This window comes from Mobula hypostoma, chromosome 9 (genome assembly GCF_963921235.1).
Source record: "Mobula hypostoma chromosome 9, sMobHyp1.1, whole genome shotgun sequence".
Lineage (NCBI taxonomy): Eukaryota > Metazoa > Chordata > Chondrichthyes > Myliobatiformes > Myliobatidae > Mobula > Mobula hypostoma.
The window spans coordinates 102,581,140-102,589,130 of NC_086105.1; the positions used below are offsets into that span (position 1 = coordinate 102,581,140).

At 41.6% G+C, this 7,991-nt stretch overlaps 1 long non-coding RNA gene across 1 annotated transcript; it reads right to left on the bottom strand.

The window, feature by feature from the left end:
- Window positions 1-5,008: 5,008 nt before the first annotated feature.
- LOC134351318 (uncharacterized) lies at window positions 5,009-6,462 on the bottom strand. The gene is made up of 3 exons (XR_010019125.1): window positions 6,305-6,462; window positions 5,840-6,047; window positions 5,009-5,349 (listed from the first exon to the last, which is right to left on the bottom strand). It is a non-coding gene; the product is annotated as an uncharacterized LOC134351318 (long non-coding RNA).
- Window positions 6,463-7,991: the final 1,529 nt, after the last annotated feature.

The following is a 7,991-nucleotide window of genomic DNA, read 5'->3' on the forward strand; positions in this document are numbered from 1 at the left end:
CATATTTTTTCCTCCCTCTTTTACGGATCGTGCTTTTCAAATTTGGAAGACTAAGGGTATTGCACGGTTTTTGGATTTATTTTTAGATGGTTCCCTTATGTCTTTTGAACAATTATCTAATAAATATAACTTATCAAGAATACATTTTTTTAGATATCTACAAGTTAGAAATTTCCTAAGTACTATACTTTCTTCCTTTCCAATGCTTCCTCCTACATTCATTTTAGATACTATAATTAACCTTAATCCATGTCAGGAAGGTGCATCGGCTATGATTTATAATATTATTATGAAACTTAGGAAAGCTCCATTTGATAAGATTAGGGTAGATTGGGAACAGGAATTGGGGTTTATCATTTCCGTGGATGACTGGGGGCAGGTTTTACAATTAGTCAATACTTCCTCTATCTGTGCTAAACATTCCCTAATTCAATTTAAAGTTGTTCATAGAGCACATATGTCCAAAGATAAATTAGCGCGCTTTTATTCTCATATTAATCCTTTTTGTGATAGATGTCTGGGGCAGATAGCCTCTTTAACTCATATGTTTTGGTCTTGCCCTACTCTGGAAACTTTTTGGAGAGACATTTTTAATATTATCTCCAAGGTATTGAATATAGACATCTCTCCTCACCCTATTACTGCTATCTTTGGACTACCTAAAATTTCCAGTAATCTTTCCCCTTCAGCCCGTAGAATGATTGCATTTCTTACTTTAATGGTGAAAAGATGTATCTTACAACATTGGAAAGAGCTTAATGCTCCAACTACCTTTTTTTGGTTTTCTCAGACGATATTATGCTTGAATTTGGAGAAAATTAGAAGCAATCTTTATGACTCCTCATTTAAATTTGGACAGACTTGGAGATCTTTTATTCAATATTTTCATTTAATGTAATATATACCCTTCTTGTTTTTTTTTACTGTTTTTAATGGAGGTCGGGATTGAGGACGTGATTTTAAGTTTTTTAACTCTGTTTGGTTTCAAGTTAGCCCATTGCTTTGCTTTGCTTTTAATTAGTTGCACGGTGGATTTTTTTGGGTTTTTTTTTTCCTTTTCTCTATTGATATATATATAAAAATTAGTATACTATTAGGTTACCTTGGCACGTTATGTTTAAATTACATTGTATTATTTTTTTGTATTAATATCTTCTGTAATTTTATTATATTCTAACAGTGTATTAGTGCCTATATGGCTTACCTTTTTGTATACTTATTCAATAAAAAGATTTAAAAAGAAAAGAAACACACTTCGGTGCCTCCAGTACTGAAAGAATGGCCTCGGTTGGAGTTGAAGAACCAGATCTTATACCGGGTCACGTCACCCCTGGACCAACCTCGGCGTTGCCAGCTGGTTCTACTTGACAAGTATCGGAGGATTGCGTTGAAGTCACTTCATGATGATTCTGGACATTTGGGGGTGGAAAATACCTATGGATTGCTCAGAGACCAGTTTTACTGGCCCCGAATGAAGTCGGAGGTTGAAGAATATTGCAAGTCGTGCACTCGCTGCATACGGCAGAAGACACTGCTTACGCGGGCAGCTCCTTTGTCCCACTTGTAGAGTGCAGGGCCCCTGGACCTGGTGTGTATGGATTTCCTGTTCATAACCTGATGCCAGCAACACGGCGAATGTCTTGGTCATCACGGACCACTACACCAGATATGTACAGGCTTTTCCTACCAAGGACCAGGGGGCGACTACGGTGGCAAAAGTGTTACGGGAGAAGTATTTTATTTATTATGGCCCTCCCAGGCAGATACACAGTGACCAGGGCCAGGACTTCGAGAGCAGACTCATCTATGAGTTACTGGGCATGCTTGGAGTTGAGAAGTTAAGGGCCATGCCCGATCACCCACAGGGCGATCCCCAGCCTGAGAGGTTTAATTGGTCCTTGCTAGACAGGCTCAGGACCCTGGAGGTCAGCAAGAAGAGCAGGTGGAGTCAACATATTGAGCATCTGGTTCACTGTTACAATTGTACACGAAATTAAGCTACTGGGTACTCGCCATATTATCTGATGTTTGGGTGCGAGGCGAGGTTGCCCATTGATGTTTGTTTTGGGACTACGAAGGTGAATTACCACCAAAGCCTTATCTGAAGTATATGTCTTACATGAGGAGAGAGCTGAAAAGGACTTATGAATTGTCTGGGGTCGTGGCCGCCAAGCGGAATCCAGGAAATAATAGGAGGTGTGATCAGAAAACCCTAACCCTAACCCTGCTGCCGGGAAACCGGGTGCTCATAAGGAATTTGGGGCTACCTGGAAAGCACAAGTTGGCTGACTGGTGGGCGGCTACACCCTATGTGGTGGAGAGTCAGATGCCAAACCTACCAGTGTTCCGAGTGAAACCAGAGGAGGGGAAGGGGCCTGACAAGATTCTCCATCGGAATAACCTGTTGCCCCTGGGACAAGAGGTGCAGGTATACCCACAGCCCATCTTGGAGATTACACCAAGTAAGAGGACTTTGCGAAAATGCGGGGCAACTGCAGGGCCCACAGCGGGAGAGGCCTTTCGCTAACTCTCCATTGATTGAGGAAGAGAGTCCTGGCCCTTCTCCCACTGAGTCAGGTGAAGTGGGGGGGGGGTTGCTATCTGTGGGCAGCCTGGGTTACAGCAGGACCCTGAAGGAGAGGAAGTGGGGCCTGGACACGGGACAGAGGGCTGCAAGTTGCAGGGGGGCCTGAGTGATAGATTGGGGGAGGATTTGCCAAGAATCCCTGAAGTATCCCCAGTAGCATCTGAGCCTGAAGAGTTAGGTGAGGAGGTATGGAGGTCTCAGAGAATTAGGAGACCACCAGATAGATTGGCCTATGTAGCACCTGGGGAACAGTGCATGTTCTCTACTGTTTTGGGGAGCTATGTCACTGCCTTTTGCACCTGGATTGGGCTTTGTGTTTTGCAGGAAGGTTTGGCGAATTATCTCATCGTCATGAGGACATGACTAAATTTGGTAGGGGGAGAATATAATGGCTTCTTTGCAATGTTTCACTGCTAAGGCTAATGCAATGGCTTCTTTGTAATGTTCACTGCTGAGGTAATGGTTTCTCTGTAGCAGCAATGTTTGGGTTACGGCTGTAGATAACAGGACTGTAGTATGCATGTTAGCCAATCAAAGATTGTTGCTTTGTCTTGTGTATCTGGAAGGATGTTGTCCTCGCAGTCTTTTGTCGAGGAGAGAGGAAGAGGGAGGACTCGTGTGGTGAGAGCTGGTAGACCACCGGACGGAGTGGACTGGGATCTGAGGGTCCGAAGATCGGCGACGCTCGGAAGAGACCGATGGTGGAAGGATGATGACTGAATGAACTCCAATGTGACTTTGACTTGACTTGGGACCTTTTATATTTTCATTACTAACCCTATATTCAGATTAAGATTCATAAAGTTCAATCATTTCATTGCATAAGGTGTACTGTCTGATATTTTGCGTTGTGGGTTTGTAACTGGGGGTACATCACACAGCATCCACACAAACGTGATTACCCAGTTTGGCGGGGTCGAAGGCTGTTTTCCCGAGACGATCACGAGCTGGGCGAGCCTGGGGGTTACACAAGACTCTGCAGAGAGTGGTGCAGACAGATCAGCGCATCTGTAGTTGTGAAATTCCCATGATTCAGGACATTCACAAGGACAGGTGTGAAAAAAGGGCTTGAAGGGTCAGCGGGGACCCGAGTCACCCCAGCCACAATCTATTCCAGCTGCTACCATCCGGGAAGCAGTACTACAGCATAAAAGCCAGGACCAATAGGCTCCAAGACATCTTCTTCCACCAGGCCATCAGACTGATTAACTCACGCTGATTTGAGTGTATTTCTATGTTATATTGATTGTTCTAGTTATTATAAACTACTATCATTGCACATTGCACACTTCGATTGAGAAGTAACAAAAAGATTTTTACTCCTCATGTATGTGAACAATGTAAGAAATAAAGTCAATTCAATTCAAGTGCTTAGTGGCGGGATCCCATCGAAGATGGCAGAAGTTGTGGAGAATTATGTGCTGGACATGGAGGCTGGTGGGTTGGTAGGTGAGGACAAAAGGAACTCTATCCCTGATAGAGTGGTGGGAGGATGGGGCGAGAGCAGATGTGAGTGAAATAGTCCCAAACATTCCTTCCAGGAGAGGTGACGCTTCACCTGTGAGTCTGTTGGAGTCATATACTGTGTCCGGTGCTCCCAGTGTAGCCTCCTGTATATCGGTGAGACCCAGAGTAGATTGGGAGTCTGCTTTGTCAAGCGTCTACATTCCATCCACCAGAAAAAGCGGGATCTCCCAATGGCCACCCATTTTAATTCCACTTCCCATTAACATTCCAGTACAACTATGCACGGTCTTCTCTACTGTCATGATGAGGCCACACTCAGGTTGGTGGAGCAACACCTTATATTCCTCTGGGTAACCTCCAACCTGATGGCATGAACATCGGTTTCTCAATTTCCTGGTAATGCCCCCCACCCCCTTCACCATTCCCCACCCCTTTTCCCTCTCTCACCTTATCTCCTTGCTTGCCCATTGCCTCCCTCTGGTGCTCCTCCAACCTTTTCTTTCTTCCATGATCTTCTGTCCTCTCCTATCAGATTCTCTCTTCTCCAGTCATGTATCTCTCTACCAATCAACTTCCCAGCTCTTTACTTCAACACTCCCTCTCATGGTATCACCTACCACTTTCACCCCCCCCCCCCACTTTTTAACTCTACTCCTCATCTTTTTTCCTCTGGTCCTGCCGAAGGATCTTGGCCCAAAACATTGACTATACTCTTTTCAATAAATGCTGCCTGGCCTGCGGAGTTCCTCCAGCATTTTTTGTGTGTCACTTGGATTTCCAGCATCTGCATATTTTCTATTGTTTGTGAAAAATATGAAAAATGCTTTGGCCCATCTAGTACAGTGAAATGACCTACAGCAATATGTATGTTTTTAATACCAAACTATTGGTGATCACAGCATTGTCTAAGTCTTCTAATTTTCATTATTCTGAAACAAAATATTTACCTCTAGCTGTGAGAGAAATATTGTTTCTTTATTGTATAAAAGGGAATTCATACAGATATTTTCCAAACATTGAGGAGAAATGGCCAAGTAAAGAGGAATATTGTATCACCTTTACATTAGCATGACTTGAATCTGATATTACACAAGTCCTTTAAACAAACAACACATTATAGATGCTGATAATACATGTTTTCATTATATTTCTGAAGGTGGTGAAGGATGCAGGTTATAGATTTATTGGTAGTTGCTGGAGAGAGCTTCTGCCACCAGTTTAAAAATCTTGTAGGCAGCCTCATGTTCCTCTGGTCCAAATCCTTTTTTTCATGAAGAGCGAGTTCAATAATGAAGCTGTGAAGAAAAACAATAATTATACATTGAAACAAAACTGGAAAGCAAAAACTCAAACCTCCAATGACCAGAATAACCCGGAAGTCTATCTTGTCCTACAAGTTGATGTCTATTCTCAGTGGTGCAAAACAAATGAGCCCCACTTTTTCTCCTGTGCAGTGAGGCAGGAAAGAAAATTCTGCCTCTGTCAGATGGTGAATAAAGAAAGTTGAAATCAACTTGTGTTTTTAATCTAGTGCATAAATTCTTGAGTGAGCATCCTGTGTAAATAGCTCTTATTAAAGTGCTTAAACTTTCTAAGCTGTCCAGATCTAACTTTTGGGAAAATTAGTGTGGGTCTGCCTTTTCTACAGCAACCATATGTCCTCCCTTTCCATGGAGTTTCAGTCCACTCAGCCTGGGTGTTATGTTTGTGCTGATTCTGGAAATGGGTAATATTTATAGCACCTTTTTAATGAAAATGCACACATCCTAAAAGGATTGGTTCTACCTTGAAATTTTGAGTGTCCACTCCAATTTTTTGATGATCACTGCCGAGCTGGCTGAAAGTATTACTGACTTTTTTCAAATCCGTTACTGCTTTTGACAGAGCTGATTGCACCTTCTCTGCATGAGCCAGAACGCCAGGGTCACAGGCTCCATAACGGCCTTTGAAACTTTTAAGCAGCCTGGTAGTCCAGGGATAGACTGCGAATACCCTAAAAGAGAGAAAAACAAAATGTCTAGTTTATTTTGTGATATTCTTGAATTTAAGTATTTCTCAAAGCTTGTCAGTTGAGTAGAGTTGAGTTTCTGTGGGTTTGATTAGCACTTCAGTGCAGAATTCAATACTAGTTGTCTCACTCTATGACAATACATAGGCAAGCATAGAAAATTAAAGTACTTGCACTGGAACTATAATTGAAAATATAGTGCATGAATTAAATATAAAGTAGAAAATACATTTTCATCATACCTTGCCAAAGCTTGGGCAGCTATCGTTCTCTTATCCAAATGAGCTCATAGAAACTTGATGTATTGTTCCTGGCCTCTGTTAATGGCCATGTTGGCTGTTAAGCTCTCACTGTCACTACTTGCACAAGAAAGCTGTGTTGATCTGGAGTTTTGACTTCACTTTTATAGGCTGCAATAGGGCTCAATCCAGACTAAAACCCAATTGTAATAGGCTGACTACTTGATGGGTTGGGCGCACTTTCCAAAAGTGAGCAGCCACTGTCCTGTGTTAGAGTGTTAAGATAAACACCTGCTGAACAACTGATTGTCTGAGGCTTATTCAATGTAAAAAATAATTCTCCAGTTTTGCCGAATAATAATTCTGTAGAACTCTCGTCCTGTTAATCGAAGTTCAACATTTATGATAAATAACGTTCTTACTTTTCAGAAATTAATGTTTCTGATGTTGAAATCAAATCTATATCTATTATAATTTCAATTCTATGCATATGGAATTGCATTGATGGAAAATTGAGGATGAAATTACATCAATAACTTAAGTCAACATGATTTTAAAAATACTGGACTACAACAGTAATGTGCATTTCATGGTCCCTGGGGTCTTTCTGACTGCTGATTCTGCTATCAGCTCCCACTGTGTAACTAATAGCATTTTGCACTATCAGTGGGAAGATCTTTGAATCTGGTAAATGGACATGGACATGTATATGGACAAAGCTCTATTTCTTTTAGTGTGTCCATTTAATAGTGAAGTAATCCACAGACATTCACAAACTTGCTGCAGATGGAATGCAAAATTGGAAAGACCAGTGTGCATTCTCCACAAACAAAGATGTGAGAATTTCTGATGGGGAATAATGAAATGGTAGAGGAACTAAGCAAATACGTTTGTCTGTTTGTGTATGGGATTTTTGATAGACTTTTGATAAGGTAAAGCTGAGTGAGTGGGCAACCATTTGGCATGTGGAAAATTGTCCCCTTTGATTACAAAAAACAGAAATGCTGAGTATTTTTTAAATGGTGTGAGATTGGGAAATGTTGAGTACCTAATTTTGGTTTTCTTGCTTTCTAAAGAAGACATACTAGCTCTGAAGGTGTACTGCAAAGTTTCAAAGGACTGGCCAGAATGTCAGATATGGGATAAAACACGCAACAATTATAAACCAATATGCTTACTTCCCAATTTAATTTAGTGAATTTTGGAAATACTCAGGGAATCAGGTCACAGGTCACATATGTGAGATTTCTTCTCACAGCCTGAGCTGTTGAGTAATTCCAGCATTCCGTTTGTGAGGTTTCCAGCATTTGCAAGTGTTTTTGATTGTCAGATGTGAGGGTGCTCACTACTGATAGTACAATGCTCAAATACATTTTCTACTCAGTGAATGAAGTAGCCCATGCCTTGATACAACAAGCTCCACAAAACATTCTGCAATAAGTAGCCGATAACATTCACTTCACCAAAGTGCCAGTCAACAAGGATCTCCAACAAGATGCCATGCAGACTTCTTCCTTGTATTCAAGACCATTATCATTGAGTCCCACCATCAACATCCTGGAAGTTACCACTGACCAAGGACCAAACTGGATCAGCTACAGAACTACCTTGATAAAAGAGCTGGTCAGACTCTGGCTATGCAATGGCAAGTAACTCACTTAAAAGCTTACCATCTTCCAAAGAATGAGGG